Source organism: Cavia porcellus, unplaced genomic scaffold (genome assembly GCF_034190915.1).
Source record: "Cavia porcellus strain 051 isolate PalLab524CR breed Dunkin Hartley unplaced genomic scaffold, mCavPor4.1 scaffold_3, whole genome shotgun sequence".
In the NCBI taxonomy this organism is placed as follows: domain Eukaryota; kingdom Metazoa; phylum Chordata; class Mammalia; order Rodentia; family Caviidae; genus Cavia; species Cavia porcellus.
Window position 1 is genome coordinate 71,694,704 of NW_026947486.1, and position 20,877 is coordinate 71,715,580.

The window sequence follows — 20,877 nt, forward strand, 5'->3', positions numbered from 1 at the left end:
GATCTGCAGTACCTGATTAGAATGGACAATGGCTTATTCCTGGAGCAGGATCCCATAGCCCATTGCTGAGCCAGGCCTTAACTCTTTAGTTGCTAGATAATAGTACCTATAGAGCAGGACAGGGTGGATGGGAATGGGTTGGCTAAAGAGATGAGAATTAGGCACTTATCATCAACCAGCATGAAAAAAGATTTCAAGAATTTAACAAAATAGTGTCACTGGGTATAATACATCCATTAAACATTAGGATCTTTTCTTTTAAAAATCTCAGATGAGGGGCTGGGGATTTAGCTCAGCAGCATAAGTGCCTGCCTTGCAATCAGGTAATTGTGAGTTTGATCCCTAGTACCGATAAAAACGAAAAAGACCAAAAAAAAAAAAAAAAAAAAAAAATCTCAGCTGAATGGACAGTAAAGTAATGACTCTGCCCGGAAAAGTAGCTTATCTGTCTGAAAGGAATATGTAGATGCTGGCCCCAGGTGGTAGTGGTGGGGCCTGACTTTCTTTCCACAAGTGAGAGAAGGAGCCTAGAATGGCCAAGGGATGCAACAGCTTAGAAACTTCCATTCTCAGCAAGTCTAGAGCATCATTAGTAAAAGAACTTGATCCCCAAATAGTCATTACATTTTACAAGCCCTTTAATATTTACTAAGAATTTATACACATGTGATCAAAATTAATGCTTACAAATACCCTAATTATCCCCATCTTACAAAAGATGACATTGAGATTTGAATCATTAAACAACCTCAGATTACCTCCAACTATATTGTGAAAGAGCCAAGACTAGAATTTATAGCTGTCTTCCTCCAAAGTACAAGTTGCAAGTGAAATTCTACACCTGAAGTTGATTTCTGAGTGGTCCGTTGGGGTAGTCCAGCCTCCACAGGCTGATTCACTCCTTGATCCCTGAGGCATGGACATAAACTGTTAATTGGAGACCTGTTTTCAAAGAAACATCTAGTTTGTCATGATTCTTGAGATTTGAGTGGCAATTGTTAAGGATGATATTATAGCTTTAATTTGACTGTTGACCAGCTGTGGAAAGTCATAAAATACTGCAGTCTAGAGAGACTAGAGAGAACCTAAATATTGGAATAATCCACAACTAAGATCATCAGCTCTACTAGAAAAAAAAATGAATGTATCTTCTGTTGTTTGGAGCTCATCCTTGGGAGTCAGATACGTGATTAATAGCACATTTTATTCTAGGAAACAGTTTTACTTATAGGCACAGGGCTTACTTACATGTTTTTTAGTAAGTGTTCCTCTTCCTTCAGAGTAATCTGCAGGGTCCTAAACCATCTTTTCAGCACTTCTCTGTAATTCTCTACATTCTAATCAGAGAGAAAAGGCAGGAAACTCCATTTTCACATCAACTATAAACATCAGGATTGAAAACTATAAACATCAGGATTGGAAACATCAGGATAAACACGTCTATTTTTGTTTTGTTTAAAGGGAAAACTTTTGCCCATTCAAGACAGAATCACTACCTGGCAACTAGAGAACTTAAGACATTATATGCTTCATTGGTATTTTGGGGACTTGGTACAGAAGAGCCCAAGGTAAGTCCACTAAGTTCATGTCCACTGGGACCTACTGAGAAAGATCTGTTGCTTGGGTACTTAACTTAGTCTAGTAATAAAACAACAAATAACTGAGGAAGAAATAGTCCCTGTGGGAGACAAGACAGAGTTTGCAAAACAGCCTGAGTTTATGAGACAGGCCTCTCGGGCAACAATCAACTCCTATACTTTATTTACCTTTAAACACACATGCCAAGTCAGAGCCTAGTAAGGAATACATAGTTTCAGCGCATCAATATCACAGAATCATTCAACTGGGGAAGAAATTGTAAGCACCAATCATCAAATAAACAAAAATGCTATTCTTTTATTAAACATTAACCACGTGCCACTCTGGTTGTTTTTTAGTTATATCATGCATCAGAGTTTCTTTTTCCTGCTAGTCTCTGTCAGGCAATGTCTTAGTCACTTTCTTTGTCACTGGTACATAACATCAGACTCCCACAACTTAAAGAAAGAGAGGTTTATTTTGGCTCCCATTTCAATTCATAGTCAGAAAGCTTCAAGGCAGCATGGCATAGTAGAGGGTCATGGCGAAGGAGAGCTGCTCATAGTATGGTGTCCAGGAAGAAGAGAGAGAAGGGAGAAGCAGGGAACTAGAATACAGTCTTCCAGGCCACACCCCCATGGTCCACCTCCTCCAACCAAACCCCGCCTCCTAACAGCACATTTTTTATTGGCTTTTTATGACAAGGTCTCACTATATAGAAAACGCTGGGCTTGAACTCACAGTGATCCTTCTGTCTCAGCCTGACAAGTGCTAGAATTACAGATGTGTACCATCACACCTGGCTCCAACATCACATTTAGCTATAAATCCATGAGTGATCCAACCTCCCAAAAGCTCCATCCATGATTGTATGAAGCTTTGGGAGCATATCTAAATATAAATCACAATAGACAATGACTGCCTATTATCTACCTCCCTAAGGAAGATTACTATGTAGTTATAATTCACTGAAAGCCTTCCATTGGCTATTTTATTGTTGGTTTATTAAGTGTATCAATTTAGATTCTCTTTGTTGTAAATAATACAACATTCAGACAGGCTGAAACAATAAAGCAGTTTGTTTTTTGTTTTTTAATTTTTTGTACCAGGAATCTAATTCAGAACCTTGCACTTGCCAGGCATGTGCTTATGCCACTGAGCCATAACTCTGACCATTGTTTTTTATGCTGCTGTACCAAGTTAACTTATAAACTTAGAGGCTTAAAACATTTATTATCTTATAGTTCTAAAAGGTTGCAATTCTGAAATAGGTCGTTCAGGACTAAAATCAGTATGTTTGCAGAGTTACATGCCTTCTTGGGACCCTAGTGAAGTGATGGTGAAGCCTGTAGAGCTTTCAGTAATCCAAACAGACCCTTGTGGCATGTGTACCATAAGCTCACCATCACTGTTCTAGGGCAAATCACATCCTTTCTCCTATCTTTACCCATTCATCTGTTGAGGAACACATAGGTTATTTCCAAGATTTAGCAATTATGAATTCTGCTATTGCAAACATAGATATGTATGTATTGCTGTGGTATGATGTCATTATGTTTTGGGGGAAGATACTTAGAAAGGGAATAGCTGGGTCAAATGGGATTTTTATTTTTAATTTTTTGAGGACTCTTCACTGATTTCTATAATAGTTGTAACAATTTATACTCTTACCAACAATGAAAAAGTATTCCTTTTTCCTCACAGCCTTGCCAGTATTTGTTATTGGGTGATTTCTTAATGATAGCCATTCTTTCTGGAGTGACATGAAATCTCAGTGTTGTTTTAATTTGCATTTCGCAAATATCCAGGGATGTTGAAAATGTCTTTCTATACATATTGAGGGTTTCTTCATCATCTGAGAAGTGTCTATTCATTTAAGACGCCTATTTTTAGGTTAGGTCTTCAAATGGGTCTAATTTTTTTAGTTATTTGTATGTTTTAAGTATTAGTTCTTTGTCAGAATAGTACCTGGCAACATTTTTTCCCCACTCTGTAAGTCGTTTCTTCATTCTGTTTGTGTTTTCTTTTGCTGTACAGAAGCTTTTTAATTTAATATAATTCCACTTGTTGATCCTTGGTATTATTTCTTGTGTAACCAGAATTTTGTTCAGAAAGTCTTTGCCTACAGCTATGTCTTCAAGTGTTTTACCTATTTTGTCTTCTAGAAGATTAAAATGTCTGTTCTAATGTTTAGATCTTTAATCCACTTCGATTTTAATCAAATTGTGTATTTCTTCTACCTCTCAACTGGATCTCACATTCTTAACCCCACTCCATCCTAGCATGTTAAATAGCTATTCTAGAGGAGGAGTGGCAGCTATCCAGATAGAAGTGCAGAAAAAGAATTCCAGAGAAGGCCCCAAATTCTTAGATAACCAAGTTATTAAAGAGCATGATACTTTTGGAGAACAGCCAGTCAGAAAGTCAGCAAGGCTCTCAGGAGCTGTATGGAATAAAATCACCCAAGAGGCCATCAGGTAGGTCAGATGAGGTCAGATTATTAAAGCAAGTGCAAAGGAAGCTGGCTTTTAAATAGATAAAAGTGGGAGCTACTGAATAGATTTAAATACATCAATCAGATGTGCATTCTAGAGAAATCATTTATTATTAGCCAAATTGTGATGATTCTGAAGCAATAGAGCAAGACCTCTCATCACTCCAGGGAGGGTCAATCTCATTCAGTTTTAGTATCATGGGAAATAAAGAATATAGAAATGACAAAGTCACAAAAATATGAACTATACTAAAATTATTATATTTAAAAGATTATCCCCAAACACAATGACTATTTCTATTATCACATTTGCAGGGGCTGTAAATCTGGGTAAGAGGCCCAGACCTCATCCATCCCCAAATGGATTTTATTTCCAGATTCTATCATGTTCTAAAATCTCAAGCAAAGAACTTACTGTCTCTGAGCTTCAGTTTCTAGAGATGAAATGAAATAACAGGTGTATAATATCTGCCATTCTTGGGCGCCTCACAATATTTAAATGTAATGAAACTGTGTTCATGTGCATTCACACTGGTGAACCCATACACATAAGAGTGTGTATTTAAAATTTTAAAATGATGCCTTGATGCCAAGATTGGAAAAGGAGTAAGTTAACCATGCCAACCAAGTACCTTTCCTTGCTTCTGTGTTGAACCCCAACACTGAAGAGAGTGCATCTTCTTAGGTATCCATCATGAGAGTCATATATCTGAACATTCACCTCAGTGTAAAGGCGTTATACCATCATCTTATTCTCCTTTCCAACAGTGCTGTATTGAAAGCTTTGGCTTTCATTGTAGAATTAATTAATGTCTTTTTCCAAGTTAAAGGCATCCATTCATTAATATAAACCAGAAATTTTTTGGAAGTAAGAGGGACTTTCAAATTCATCCTGAGAGTGTATTTAACAAAGCATTTACCCTTAAATGCTTTTGAAGTCGCTGAACCCACACATTCTCCCACTGGGCTCAGTGTTTCTGTCTAGGGCACAGAGATCTGGTACTCCCAGTAACAATTCCCTAGCTGAGCAACAGCAGTAACTCACGTACTGCAACAGTCTTCTTGGGTTCCTGTTAACTCTGCAGAGTCAAGTCATTGAATTGGCATTAGATTTGGCACTCAGAAGTTCTGCAGGGTAATTTCAGAGCATAGCATCATCTAAATAGTTCCCTGGGCCTGAGCCTATTTCCTAAAGCTCCAGTTCTAAGACTAATCATTTGTAGGATTCTGTCATTAAAATTCCATGGGGATGGTGTATTTTAAGAACTAGTAAAGACCTAATCTGAAAAGAAACTTTGGAGGTTTAGTCATTGCATTGTGATAAAATATTTATGTGTTTATGATCATTATGTGGTAACAACAGCTAATACTCGGTTGTGTTCTAATTACATTCACGTCTCTTAGCAGTGGATATGGCAGAAGGAAGGGGTGAAAATACAAATAGCTACCGCCCTCATCCATTTTTAATTGCCTATTTTTCCCCTAAAAATGTTATCATGCTTTTTCCATTAAAACATGTAATCATGGGAGTTCTCAGCTAAAAGTACTGTATAAAGTCATGTGCTTTATCTCCCCATCTGTAAATAAATCTAGGCATAAAACCACCCCTGTATAGCTGAACAATAATCCCCTGTGAACCACAATCAGGATTTGATAATCTTTATTATCAATAATGTTTGGAATAGCTCTACCCTAAATCCCTCTGGCTGCAATTTAATCTTCTGTTGTTTAGTTTTTAGTACAAGCAAGTCTTCCCAATAGATATTTTCCAGTTGCTAACAGGTCATATCCCATCCTTATTGGTTTTCCTCCCCTGCAGTTCTCATTCTTTTAATTGTCCCTTGCAAGCTCCATGTGTCTGCCCTTTAATTAAATCTTTTAATTGTCTAATAACTTTTGTATGTCATCCTTGTCTCTCATGGATTGTTTGAATGTGACTAGAAAGAAGAGAAAAGATGAGTATAAAGAGAGTTTTTCACTATTTCTACTATTTTTACATCAGCATTTCAAATGATGCTTAGTGCTATTTATTGGATATATGTAGTATATGTCCATTGCAGCAAGCTTTAAAAATATAGAAGAATATAAGGGAAAAAGTAAAAAATGTTTTGTATTCTGACAACCATGTCCCAAGGATGTGTGTGTGTCCTCATTTGGGATTATATTTTATGTGCGGTTTTGCATCTTGCTTTGTATTTCACAGGCATTTATGATTTTCCAACTCTCATAGTCTATAAATCTGTCATTAATTTAAGAATATCAGATATTTGAATGATCTTATGCCAAATTCATGTGCAGAATTTGAATAAAAATTGAATAATCCACAGAATTCAGTTCTTTCTGAAAATACTTTCTATTTATCAACTGAAAATCATAGCAATAATTTTTAAAATATAACAAGTAGCTCCTCCTTAGCTAAAAGATAAAACTTCAATTCCTTAATGGGCCTAAGATACATCCATTGCCACTCATGCTTGGAAGTTTTGTAATTCAGACAGCTTCCAGATAGCTGTGTGCTCCTTGGTACCTAAAACCTTGATTCTTTGATTACATTGTTCCCTTTCTCTAGACTCTCCCATCTGTTTTCACCTCTCAGATCTAAGCATTCCTTACCATTTGGTTCACATATCATCTATATCAGGCAATTTTCCTTGAATCACCAGTTGGGCTAAGTATACTTCAATATGTACTAATGGCAGCCCACGTGTCTCTAACATGTTTTAAAGTATGTTTTTTGTTTCTACCTCTGCCACTAAACGAGAAGCATCTTGAGGATGTGGACCTTGTCTAACTCATCCTCCAATGCCTGGATTAGTGGCCAATATATGAGAGTTGTGCTGCAGAAATAAACTGAATATGAAGTATGAAATCCATAACACTGAAGAAAAGATTGGATATAGAATATGTACTTACAAATTCCAGGATTCTGTGAGGCTGAAGCAGGAGGGTCACAAGTTTGAGCCCAGCGTGGGCAACTTAGCATCTTAGTATGACCCTGTCTGATGGCATGGTGGTATTACACCTGCAATTTCAGCACTCTGGGAGGCTGAGGCAGTAAGATCATAAGTTTGACTCTAACATGGGCAATTTAGAGAATTAGCAAGATCCTGACTCAAACTGTTAATTAAAAAAAAAGAACTGGGGCTGGGGATTTAGTTCAGTGGCATAAGCACCTGCCTTGCAAGCAGGCAGTCGTGAGTTCAATCCCCGGTACCGGAAAAAAGAAAAAACAAAAACAAACAAAAAAAATTTAAAAAAAAAGAACTACAGGCATATCTCACTGTGAAAGCCCAAAAGCTGATTTAACTGCTACTAAAACCTTCAGAAGGAGAACACTATTGCTTGTATACTATCTAGCTTTCCAGAATAAATGAGTCCAGTGGAACAGAAGTTATAAATACAACTTTAACAAAGGCAGTCTCCAGCTTACACATGATATGTGTTATAAATATTTGAGTTTGCAACTCAAAACACATCTTCCCATAGATTTAGTGTAATACATTAATTCCCAGGTTCTCAGTCAGCCCACAAATAAAAAGCATATCCCAGCTGCAATTTGCCATTAACCATCCAGGACTTTCCAAACAGAAAAATCAGTAGTTTTGAAATTATCTTTCTCTGTTTGGAAAGTCCTGGATGGTTAATGGCAAATTTTTGAACGTGTAAACTGCTTCTGACAAATCCATTTATGTTCCTTTCTGTACCTATCCCAGTATGTCTCTAGTGTCTTCAACTTGACAGCTACCTAAACTTGCTTAGCATCTTCAGTTCCCCAAGGCTTCCAAATCTCTTAATTCTCCCTGACTACCATCAATTTACTATTTCCTCACAGTAATTAAAAATTGATTTATCCTTCTATGTAGCAAAGTAGTATTCCATTATGTATGGGTATGACATTTCTTATTCATTCATCTGTTGATGGATGTATAGGCTACTTCCGAGATTTAGCTATTATGAATTGTGCCTCTATAAAAGTTTTTATGCAAATATCATTGCAATATGATGTCTTTAACTCTTTGGAAAGACATTTAGTAGGATACCTGGGTCAAATGGAATTTCTGTTTTTTGAGAAATCTCCATAGCGACTTACATAATTGTTATAACAGTTCACCTTCCCACTAGCAATGTAGAAAGATTTCTCTTTTTTTACATCTATACAAGCATTTGGTATTATTTGATTTCTTCATAATGGTCATTCTTTTTAGAGTAAGATGGGAGTCTCAATGCTGTTTTAATTTGAATTTCAGCAAACATTGAACATTTTTTCATTTATTTATTGGTCATTGTTATTTCTTCTTCTGAGAAATGTATGTTAATTTTGGCTGCTCATTTTTCATTTGGGCCTTTTGTCTTGGAAGGTCTAATTTCTTTGAGCTCTTCATATAAATTTGAAACATGTAGGAAAATGGATGCACATTGAAAACATAATTTTAAGTGAAATAGATATATAAGCTTAAAAATCACATAGTTTTTCTCATGAGAAATTCAAAGTAGAAATAAAAGCAAAATGAAAGTGATAAAATGAAACAGGAAGCTAGATCTTTTACAGATATGAAGAGAACCATGGGACAAAGGATGAGGTGGGTGAGAAATACTTAAGATGTGTCAAGTACAATACGTATACTAACTACCCATAATGAATGTAATCATTATGGCACAAACATGAACTAAAATAGTAATAATAATAGGAGAAGGGGATCTAGAGATGGAGGGAGGGAGGGGGTTGGAGCAGAAGGAAAATAAAAAGAATCAAGATATATTAAGTACATGTATCTACTCCTTAAGATGAATGTAAGCATCATGTACTACAAATATGTACTACTAAAAATAATTGGCTGAGGGGGAACCGGGGATCGAACTTACGGCCTTGTGCTTGCTAGGCAGATGCTTGTGGTAAGCTATATCCCCGGCCCCCTAAAAATATTTTTAAAAGAGCAAAATAAAAGACAGATCCTAAGAAAAAAATTTAAACCTTGCTCATCTATTTTTATTCCCAACCTGTTCTGCTTTGTGACTTCTTAAGTTCTGTGAATAGAAATAATATTCCTATTCAGTCAAGTTCAAAAACACAGCATCCTTGCTGATATGTTATTCCCTTGCTCCATGCAGCTCATCTTGTTAATTCAATTTCCAGAGGGTTTTAGTATAACATCATTTTTGTTTAGCCTTTCATTAGTGTAAGGGATACATTTATACTGGCAGCTGCCCTTCAGGAATCAACGTGCTTAATTTTTCAGTAAAAGTATAGTAGCAGCCTCCAGATTGATTTCATTGCCTAGATCCTTCCTCTTCCTTTTGCTGATTGATGACTCTTTCTTATGTTTAGCTCTAATCACCTCTTATATTCTTTCCCAATATCTGCCAAGTTCTCTCAATACTTAATAGCTAAAGTTATTCCATTTACTTTTCATTATAATGAAGACAAGACAGATACTTCTATTCTCATTTTGGAAAGTAGAAAAAATAACTTACTGGAGATAAGTTATTCTGTGATCTAGCCAAAATTTTAACTCAGGTTTTGTTGTAGTTAGGGGTTGTGAGGAGAACAATTAAAATGAAGCCATGGAATTTATAATATTGTTTATGATGGTCACCCAGAGTTAACACAAGCAAATGCAGTAAATCTATCTACAACACAAGACATAGAATATTCATTCAAGGGCCTGAATCCCACAGCAATGTCCTGAATGAGTCCAGATGAAGACCCAGAGTTCATGACAATGCCTCCCACAAGTCTAACTGGAGGTTTAGAGCCCACAAGAAGGACTCACACCAGTCTCTTTTATTGATATGTGCTGGGAAGGCCCAAAGGTCAGCGGTGGAAGCCAGAAAGTCTATTCCAGCAGGGTGAAGAAGCTGTGCTGGTAGGTTGAGGTTTCTAGGCTGGAGCCCAGAAATCACACTCATAACAAAGACCAGGGCTGTCCTGAAAAGCACCACAGCCATCTTCAGCCACAAGGAGGTCCCGAGCTCCTCCAACAACAAGTGCAGTCGAGTACATGCCAGGAAGGCAGCATGACGAGTTCATCCTGGAGATTAAGAGGCACATGTCTTCCTCTCCTGAGCCAGGAAGCAATTCTCAATATGAGCTTCTCCAAGAGAAGCAGAGCCTCAAACAGCAACATGTAGGAGAACCCACAATACCTCCACGTCTCCCTTCTCCTTCTCCATATCTCTATTTTATGCTGGCAACTTTCCTCAGGTGGAATATCTATATTCAGCACCATGATGATTTAATTCTTCTGGTATTAAGTTGACCACCAGTTTTAGTCTATCACAGGTTTGCTTCCAAAAGCCATGATCTTTTTGTTCCACAGCACATCCCAGAATAGTCTAAATATTCTATGTTCTTGGGCGAAGTCTTCCATAATTTAGTTCCATATTACTTTTTTATCCTCATACACCATGCTTTCATATAGCCGATCTGTTACTACTAATCCAGTCTACTTTCTGCTCCTCATACATTCCTTATATTTTACTGTTTTTGTCTATGCTGTTTGTTAGGTGGTGATTCCTTTCTTTGCCAAGACCCCCCTCAAATACTATTTTCTCCAGGAAGTCCTTGTCTATGTCCAGACTTCAAGAGTTCTACCTAACTTATGTTCCAGCAAGTTGTTTTTGTTTTAATATTTAGATCTTTGAATCATTTTGATTTAGTTTAGCATATGGTGATATATATGGATCTTTCTTCAAAATTCTGAATATGGATTACCAGCACCACTTGCTAAGGAGGTTTTTCTCTTTCATATGTTTTTGGCCACTGTGTTCAGTATCAGATAGCTGAATATGTCTGGAGTTATTTCTCCACCCCCGATTCTATTCCATTGTTTCCCATGTCTGTTTCTGTACTAGTATCATGCTGTTTTTAACACCGTAGTGTTGTAATGTAGCTTGAAATGTGGGGTGGCTTTTTATATGTATCACTTTTAATTCTTTCTCTTGCCTGATTGCTTTGGCTAATTTTTTGAGTACTATATTGAATGGGACAATTGTAGAGGACACCCTTGTCTTGTTCCTGATTTTAGAGAAAAAGCTGTTTTTACCTCAGTATAATGTTGGCAGTGTGTTGTTATGTTTTTTTTTTTTTTTATCAGATTGGGATATAATACTTACATACCTATTTTCTTCATGGTTTTAGCATCAATGGATTTTGTATTTTGTCCTTCTGTGTCAGTTGAGATGATCATATAATTTTTGTCTTGCTTCTATTTTTCATGTGACATATGATATTTGTTGGCTTACATATGTTGAGCCATCCTTGCACTGCAGGGATAAAGCCTACTTGGTTACAATGTTGATTTTATTGATGATTTGTTGCATTCTACTTGTCAATATCTTTTGAGGACTTTAGAATCTATGTTCATTAAAGAGATTGACCTGTAGTTTTCATTTTTGATTGGGTCTTTGGTTTTGGATTCAGGGTAATACTAGCTTCCAGGAATGAGTTTGGAAGTACTCCTTCCCTTTTGGTTTCACTAAAGAGTTTGGGGAATATTGGTATTATATCCTCCCTGAAGATCTTATAGAATTCAGTTTTTCATAATAGTTCCTTATGAGCTTCTGAATTTTCATGGTGTCCATTGTGATTTCACCTTTTTCATTTCTAACTGTATGGATGTTGGTCATTTGTTTTATTCTTTTGGTAAGCTTGGCTAAAGATTGCTCAATTTTGTTTATTCTTTCAATGAATCAGCTCTTCAATTCATTGATTCTTTGTGTTTACTTTAAGTTTCAGTTTCATTAACTTATGCTCTGATCGGTATGATTTCCTTCCTTGTACTAGGCTTGCATCTGGACTCTTATTCTTTTCTTTTTTTTTTTTTTTTTTTTTTTGTCTTTTTCCTTTTTACTGGTACCAGGGATCAAACTCATGACTGCCTGCTTGCAAGGCAGGCACTTATGCCGCTGCGCTAAATCTCCAGCCCCTCTTTTTCTTTTCTTGAAGTGTATCTTTAGATTATTTATTTCAGCTAGCACTGATTTTCTAATGTAAGCATTCACAGCAGTTAATTTCTCTCCAGGACTGTTTTCATTGTTTTCCATAGGCTCTGGAACATTGTGTAAGTCCATTTGTTTGAAAATGCAGTTCAGCCCTGATACTTCAATTAATGTAATGTTTTTAAAGTTCATCTACATGGTAGTTTCTATGCATACTTCATTTCTTTTTATTGCAGAAAACTTTATTGATGATGTCCTTTGAACCACAAATGTTTTACATTTTGGTCAAGTCCAATTTAATAATTTTTTCTTTTGGTTTCTTGTCCTTGTAGTTACGTATGTGTTAAACTTATACTCCAAAACGACAAAAATTTGCTCCCATTGCTTTCTTCTAAGTGTCAACCTTTATATTTATATGTGAGCCATCTCAAGGTTTTACATATGTTGACAGTTAAGATTCCTAATTTAATCTTTTGTATGTGGATATCCAGTGGTCTCAGCATCATTTGTTGAAAAGACTATTCTTTTGTCCATTGAATTATTTTAGCACCCTTGAGAAAAATCAGTTAACCATAAACATAACCTGTTATTTCTATGGATAAAAAAAAATGTGGTATTTTTATACAATAGAGTACTACACAACTATAAAGAAGGATAAACTTGAGACTTTTATAGGTAAATGAATGCAACTTGAGACTGTACTCATAAGTGAAGTACATCAGACTCCCATGTGTAAATATCACATTGTCTCTCTAGCATAAGAATCTAGAAAAGTAAAATCCAAAATGCACAATGGACATTGCGAAATGAAAAGAAACTATTCAAAAAGAAAGAGAAACTAGGATGGAGGAAAGGAAAAATAAAGGAAAGGAAAAGGATATATATGATAGTTAAGATAGGTACACTACTGATTTCTGTTAGCAAATTAAAAAGAAAGGTTTGTACCTATACTGTTTGATCAATTAATTTCTTCTCTAAAGGCTGGCAATACAGTAGGTTTTTCGCAATCTACAACATCTTCTAGAGTCCCCTACATGAGAATAATAACATCTGTTAAAAAACATCATACTATTTTTCTTTTCCTCAAGTATGTATATATTTTTTGGCAAACATTGTATAAGGTATTATTTCTGACACAATATGTGAAACCATGTAGCCTTTTTATATGATAACTACCAAGAGTTTCTAAAATATTGGCTCATTTTGTTTTTTCTAAAATCAGTTTTGTTTCCTCAAAGTTTTCCATTTCTTCATTACCTACAATGAGATTGACACTATAGTGGACCTCATAGCATAGTGATAAAAGAATATAGGCTTTAGAGCCAGACCTACTTTCAATTCCTAGTCCTACTATCACATTTGATCTTATACATGTTACTTGAATCTTTGTCATTCGGTCTTGTTTTCAAAATGAGGATAATAAAATCCCTACTTCTTAGGGTTCTTCTGAAGATTGAGTAAATTCATTCCTAGGAAATGCTTAGAAATATACCCAAAATCTGGGTAAGACTCAATCAATGCCAACCCACATTACAGTAGCATATAGAAGTACTTGAGGGTCCTATACCCAACACCATCTATAATCAAATACCTCAGTCTCTGGTTTGTATTATTACAGTGCTAGACATTTGCTTGGATGTGAAGTATCTACACAGAAAAACTAGAGTGAAATGAAAATCTCACACAATAAATTGGAAACTACAATTTCCCTGGCTGGATGTATAAATAAATTGCTTTTAAATTGCATTCACACTGCAATATACAGCCTATCGCAGTTGGTTAAGTGGAAAAATTCCAATTGCTGGGATAGCTTTAGTGAGAAGTCGATGCAATGATATTGCATCTTTTTTTCTCCTTAAGAGTCTATTTCTCTCTATTCCTGGTTGTGCTTATTGGAAAGAACCAGGGGAAAGATTTAGACCTGCATATGTACATACATGTCACCAGTCACCTCAAACATAGTCTGATCCCTGAGGTTACCTGGATCTGAATTGGGTTGGGTTTATTGCTGAGAAAGATAAAATATTCTGCTTTCTGCTAGTCTTCAGCTAGCTCCTGAAGACTAGTTCCTGCTTACAGTCAGGAGCAAACAGTGAAGCAGAGCACCGTACCTTAATCTAAGAGCTTAAAAACTATAAAACAGTTTCTTTTAGAACCAGGGATTCAGGTCAGGGGTTTTGCTCAGCAGCATAAGCACCTAACTGGCAAGCATGAAGTCACGAATTAACAGAGAACCAGGGGGCCAAGGCATTTGCAGGGGCCCTCAGTGGGTCATCTAGCTTCTAGTTCATTCTTCAGCCTCTAGGAGGCCCAATTGTGAAAGTATTTAGAACAAATTGTATAACTCCTTTCCCTGTACTCTTTTTTTTTAAACTCTGGGGAAATGGACACTTTAGCATTTAAATGGAGTTTAGAGGATAAAGCCCTAGATGGAAAATCTCCCATCCACAAATCCCTCATTCCCCAGCATGGAAAACCTAAGAAACAAAAGGGCAGGGGAGAAAAAGCTAAATAGCAACAGATCCCTTGTGCCAGCACAGTGTTGCTTAGCAGAGCAACCTGGGTATTGGAAGTAGGCACAGTCATGTGGAATCAGTAGAGTGAGTAAACCAAAGTCAAAAGCCACATTCTTACAATACAATCTTTGAAAAAAGTTCAGCTGTACTTGAGAATATTTGACATAGTCTGTTAAAATGACTTCCTGTTTGTTGCAACAAAAAATAATTTACAAAATCTTAGGCTGATAAGGACTACTCAGAACCTGGTATGAACCCTGAAAACAATTACATTTTTTCTTACATAATTTAACATTGTGTTCACACCTCGTTATCTTCCAAATTCTCCTCTTGAGTTAGCCTGTTTCATTCCTTTTCAGCAAAAAGTTCTTCCATCTCCCATGTATAAAAATTGAACTTCAATTTTCCTCATTAAAATTTGTGACCTTTCTAGTGTAGATTGAACTAAATATATGGTAGAAAGCATCTGATTACATTAAGTCAAGCTAAGGTATGCATGACTCAAAAATTTGAAATGAGTTCAGGGTTTTGTATTTAAAAAAAGATTAAGCAGGGTGTGGTAGGCCACACTTGTAATCCCAGAATTTGAGAGGCTGAATCTAGAGGACTGCCACAAGTACCCTGAGCTACACTGTGAGTTCAAACCTAGCCTGACTACAAAGCAAGAACCTGTCTCAACCCTTCCTGCCACAAAAAAGATCAATTATTTTCCAATTTAGAAAGATTGAAAAATAAATGATTTTATGACTTTGTTTTGAGTGGGAGGCTCTCCAATCATATACTCCTTTGTTCATACCTCTCTGGTTACATTTTAGTTATAAAGTCATCCATGACACACAGCATATCCTTGACCCCCAAAAGCTTACTCATCAAACATATACATTCTTGAAGCAGAAAGTTTTGAGTAAAAGTGAGAATCAGAGCTTTGGCAGTTCTTTAATAATCTCTGTAGTACTTCAGGTGGGCTTCTCTATAAAGGCAACTTCCTGGCTTTGTATTATGGGTACAAAGCAGTCTGCTTGCTCTTAGGGTTTCAGTAGGTGTTAAGTGAATGAGACAATAAGAATAAAGATTCAGCTTTGTTCCTGAGGTCCTCTAAACTTAATGGGGGGAGAGAGGGAAAAGGAAGAAGAAAAAGGAGACAAAGAAGAGGAAAAGGAAGAGAGAGAGAGAGAGAAAGAGAGAGAGAGAGAGAGACATTCATCAGCCTCAATCAGCCAAGTAAACACTGTCTGTTTTGCTCTCTCATTTCAACAGTTGTTGAAATCTAGTTGACACAGACTTATGAGATGAATATACGTTGCTCCACAAGCAAAGTTGTTGCAGACAACATACAACAGATCATACAGTGAGGTTCCACCTTTCTTACCCATGACTGATTTGCAAATGCATGGTGCTGCCTAAGCTTGAGAAACACTCTTTGAGCTTTTTCCCTTGGGGTTTCTACCTCATCATCAACCCTGCCTCTTACCCCTATATAAAGAACAGGATGAAGTTTACAGAGGTGGAACACCTATAGCTAAGTGTCATCAATATTCTAAGTAGCAGAACAGCTAAATAAGGCCTTAGAAAAAGGGAAAATGAATGAACTGAAAAATCCCAAAACTTACAAAGCAGGCTACCTGAAAACTTTGGAAAAAGTATTAATTCTGATTAACTTAGCTGCGCTGCTTAATATCTTAAATAAAACTAATGGTACTTTGGCTCATATTTTGAAGGAAAGGGAATCTGGAAGGCAGTGGCTGCTGTGTCAAAGGAACTCTAGCATATGTATATCTTCTGATACCCCAGTGTTTTACACTGGCTACCTCTATAGCCAAGGTTGTTTGAGGGTTAGCATAAAGAACTTATCAAATCAATATGGATACAGAAGTTACTGGCACATAATCACTAATGTATATTTTGGTATAAATGTAGACTGCTATGAGAGTTGGTGGGGGGACTAAACTGCTGAGGACTGCTGTAAGAATGGGCTAGCTAGTCACTAAGGACTGCTGTGAGTGTACAGTGGCTGAGGGGCCTGTAAGAGAAATAAGAGAAACCACTCCCTTCACACTAGCAACCCCAAAAATGAAATATCTAGGAATTACTCTCACGAAAGAAGTGAAAGACCTGTACAGGGAAAATTATAATACACTGAAAAATGAAATTGAAGATGATCTCAGAAAATGGAAAACCATCCCTTGCTCATGGATAGGAAGAATAAATATTGTGAAAATGGCCATTCTCCCAGAACTGTTATACAGATTCAATGCAATCCCGATAAAAATACCATCAACATACCTCATAGAACTGGAGAAATCACTCCTAAAAGTCATCTGGAGTGAGAAGAGACCTAGAATAGCAAGGACAGTTCTAAGCAGCAAACGCAAGGCAGCAGGTATCACAAGCCCTGACTTGAAATTATACTACAAAGCAACCATAGTAAAATCAACATGGTACTGGAACCAAAACAGAGCTGGACTAGATTAGAAGATACAACCACAACTACAACTACAAACACACTCAACCACCTTATCTTCGATAAAGGGGCCAAACATGTTCACTGGGAGAACGACAGTCTCTTTAATAAATGGTGCTGGAAAAACTGGCTCTCCATATGTCGAAAACTAAAAGTAGACCCATGGCTATCACCATGTACTAAACTAAAATCTAAATGGATCAAAGATCTAAATATTAAAATAGAAACACTAAATCTATTGGAAGACAAATTGGGTAAAAACCTTGAAGATATAGGAGTAGGTAGAGAATTCATGAACAGGACTCAAACCACATGGGAAATACTTCCCAGAATTAATAACTGGGATCACCTCTTATTAAAAAGTTTCTGCATGTCAAAAGAAGTCTCCCACGTGGTGAGAAGAAAACCCACAAAATGGGAAAAAATCTTAATGAACTGCCCCTCAGACAAAGGACTTCTATCTAAAACATACAAAGAATTAAAAAAATCAGACCCCCAAAATTCAAAGATCCAATCCAAAAATGGGCATCTGAGATGAATAAACAATTCTCAGATGAAGAAATACAAATGGCAAATAAATATATGAAAAAATGTTCATCATCATTGGTCATTAGAGAAATGCAAATCAAAACCACGCTGACATTTCATCTCACTCCTGAAAGAATGGCCAAGATCAAGAAAACCAACAATAACAAATGCTGGAGAGGCTGTGGGGAAAAAGCAACTCTCCTGCACTGTTGGTGGGAGTGTAGACTAGTGCAACCATTGTGGAGGTCAGTCTGGAGATTTCTCAGAAAACTAGGACTGGAAGCACCAAATAACCCAGCTATACCACTTCTAGGCATATTCCCAGAAGAACTGAAAGCATCATACCACAGTGATATATGTGCACCCATGTTTATAGCAGCACAATTTGTAATAGCCAGATCTTGGAAAAAATCTAAGTGTCCATCGACTAAAGAATGGATAAAAAAGTTGTGGTATTTTTATACAATGGAGTACTATTCAGCTATAAAAAATGACTGCATTGAGACATTTATAAATAAATGAACGCAGCTTGAGACCATACTCATAAGTGAAATAAATCAAACTCACATGTATAAATACCAAATAGTTTCCATAGTGTAAGAAATGATAAGACTGCATAGTGGTAATCATGATTCCCAATCATATTGGTTTGAAGCCATATAATGTTTTCACTCATTAACTGCAATGGTTTTAACCTGGGTTGTTCGATTTTAGTATCTATGATAGCACGAATAGCTATTTTGAAGAAAGCAATACAACATTAAAGCTAGTGCTGATTTAATATCATCTTGCTTTAAAGTCCCATCAAGCTGTAGTACATCTGTTTCCACTGGTTTTAACATGTTGTATCTTACTGTATTTCACTATAAGCTATAGTATAAACAAAACTTTTTATAGGCAAAGAGATAATATAGAAACCATAGTTTGTTTTCTATTAGCAGGTTCTAAATACCCTGTAATTATTGCATTCTCTTGAAAGGATTCACACTGTCTAGATACGCTTGATATTATAGCATGTGAAGTTACACTCAAATAATTTAAGGAAAGAGGCACTATGGTGACTACTATTATGTTAGATTATCTGGTGGTGAAACACAATGCTGCTTGAATTGCTTGGTTCTACCCTGCATTGTTCTATTACAATATCCTCTCTTATCTCAATCTTCCCCCTATTTTTAAATTAATCTATTTTCTCTCATTTTTTTAATTAAGGGAAAACTAAATTAAAAAATAATGGGACATATTATAGTAACTTTTTTGTTGGCCTATTAACCTGACTTGAACCCCAGTATTGCTCTCCCCATCTTGTTCTGTCTGATTGTTATATATTCTATTTTGTTTGATAGTATCAAGTTTTTTTTTTTTTTTTTTTTTTTTTTTTGTCTTTTTCCTTTTTATCAGTACCGGGGATCAAACTCACGACTGCCTGCTTACAAGGCAGGCGCTTATGCCGCTGAGCTAAACCTCCAGCCCTGATAGTATCAAGTTTGAGGGTATAGGCAACCACTTTGAAGGCAATGAGATATACTATGATGCCCAGTATGGATTGACTATCATCCTTTTTTTTTTTTTTTGAAGTCCTGTAAGGTCCTCAGTGTAGATTTTATTGGTTTTGTTCCATATTGTTTTGATCAATTCTATTATACCTGATGATATAGACAACTCCATTTGAAAATATCAAGAGGCACAATGGTAACCACTTTTGATCACCTGCTAGTCTATTTTTGCATCACGTGCTATGCCCACCCTTCTGTTCTGACTCTGTTTTGCTTAGTCACATTTGTTTTTATTCTCTTCAACAAAGTAATAAAGACCATGAGAGTAATAAAACCCTAAAAATCTAATTGTTACTGTAAAAAATAGAGGAAAGTAAGGTGGACTAAGGGATATAAACACAGGTATGTTCGACAGTGTAGGACGGAAAACCATATAACTGAGCTTTTGTTGGATCATTGAACGGAACTGTCTCCAATTCCACTGTATGACTGTTCACTTTATATGCTTTAATTTAGTGATATGGACAACTATTTCTGGGAAGATAATGTGTAGCCTGTTAACTGGTGATTTTGTACTGTATATATTTTTTTCTAGAAATACTGTATTATTTGTACCCTTTTACTGCATTGTTTTTTTTTATGTCCTTTCTTTTTTTTTTTTATTCTCTCTAAATAAAAAAAAGTGAGGGAAAGAAAGTGCTCTAAATTGCAAGTGTGTTTAGGTATGTTAAATAGCTGACCATATTAATGTTTTTGATTGGATCATTGAATACAACTGTTTGCAGTCTCACTGTTTGAATGTCCACTTTGCATGCTTTAATCCTGTGACTTGAACAACTATCTCTCAGATGATAATGTGTAATCTATTAAATGGGGAATTCTTACTTTTTTTTGTAGTTCTGTATTACTTGTATCCTTATACTGTTTTGCTTTGTTTTGTTTTTTCTCTTTTTCCTTTTAAATAAAATTTTAAAAAAAGAGTGGCTAAACAGATGGACTATGGCTGAGCAGGTGAGTAAAAGATGTTTAACCCAGTCCACAGTTCTTCATACCTTCTTCAAGCTGTGTGAATCTCAAGTGAATCTCTCACACATACCAGTCTGATCTGTTGACAAGACACCTAGATGTAAGTTCATCCCTCCCATCATATGGTAAACTCCTCCAAGGCAAGCATGCTGTTCTATCAATGTTATACTTTTAGAAACTTATCAATGCCATTGAAACTCTTGCAACAGGTTGTTTTCCAGTCCTATATATGCAGCTGCCAATGCTATCCAGCTGATGGTGGGGCAAGGAACTCACTGTCTAATAGCCCTCAAAAGCAAGCACATTTGCCTAAAATGAAGGAAGATTTCCCAGCCTTTTTTCTGGAGCAATTATTTACTGGATTTTAGGGAGGGTTTAAACAGTTGTTGATCCACAACCATTTGAAGTTAGTATGTCCAGATCGTGGTGTATTTTAGCATTTCATAGATATAAGGATGATCCTCATGTTCTAGGCCTAGGAAATGTTGTAGGGTGGTAGGGTGATAGAAACTGGATGTCCCCGGGACTTTGGGCAGTTTATCATGTGAACCTCCCTCTTTCCTGAACTCTTCCTCTTCTCTTTTCTGGACATTTTCCCTCTTGTCTCATCCTATAGTGTTCTACCATAGTTTCCCTTGTCATTTACCCAACAGAAATACTCCAACTTTAATATCCACTAACTTTCCCCCAACATTCAAATTTTGCTGTCTCACAGGGCCTAATAAGTATCAATATAGTTTGCCTTTTTCTAGTTGCTACTGATACACAGAGGTCAGGGTAAACCATCACAAGAGTAAGATTTGATCACCAAGAAGATAGAGTACTCTGACAATTTTCTAT

The 20,877-nt window shown here is 36.3% G+C and overlaps 1 protein-coding gene across 5 annotated transcripts in view; it reads right to left on the reverse strand.

The window, feature by feature from the left end:
• Dcx (doublecortin) overlaps positions 1 to 20,877 on the reverse strand; it is a 349,437-nt gene that overhangs the window by 212,849 nt on the left and 115,711 nt on the right. For all 5 annotated transcript variants that reach the window (XR_010046625.1, XR_010046622.1, XM_063246295.1 and 2 more), the window contains one exon: positions 1,249 to 1,337. The gene's annotated coding sequence lies outside the window, so the exon portion shown is untranslated. The remainder of the gene's footprint in view (positions 1 to 1,248; positions 1,338 to 20,877) is intronic.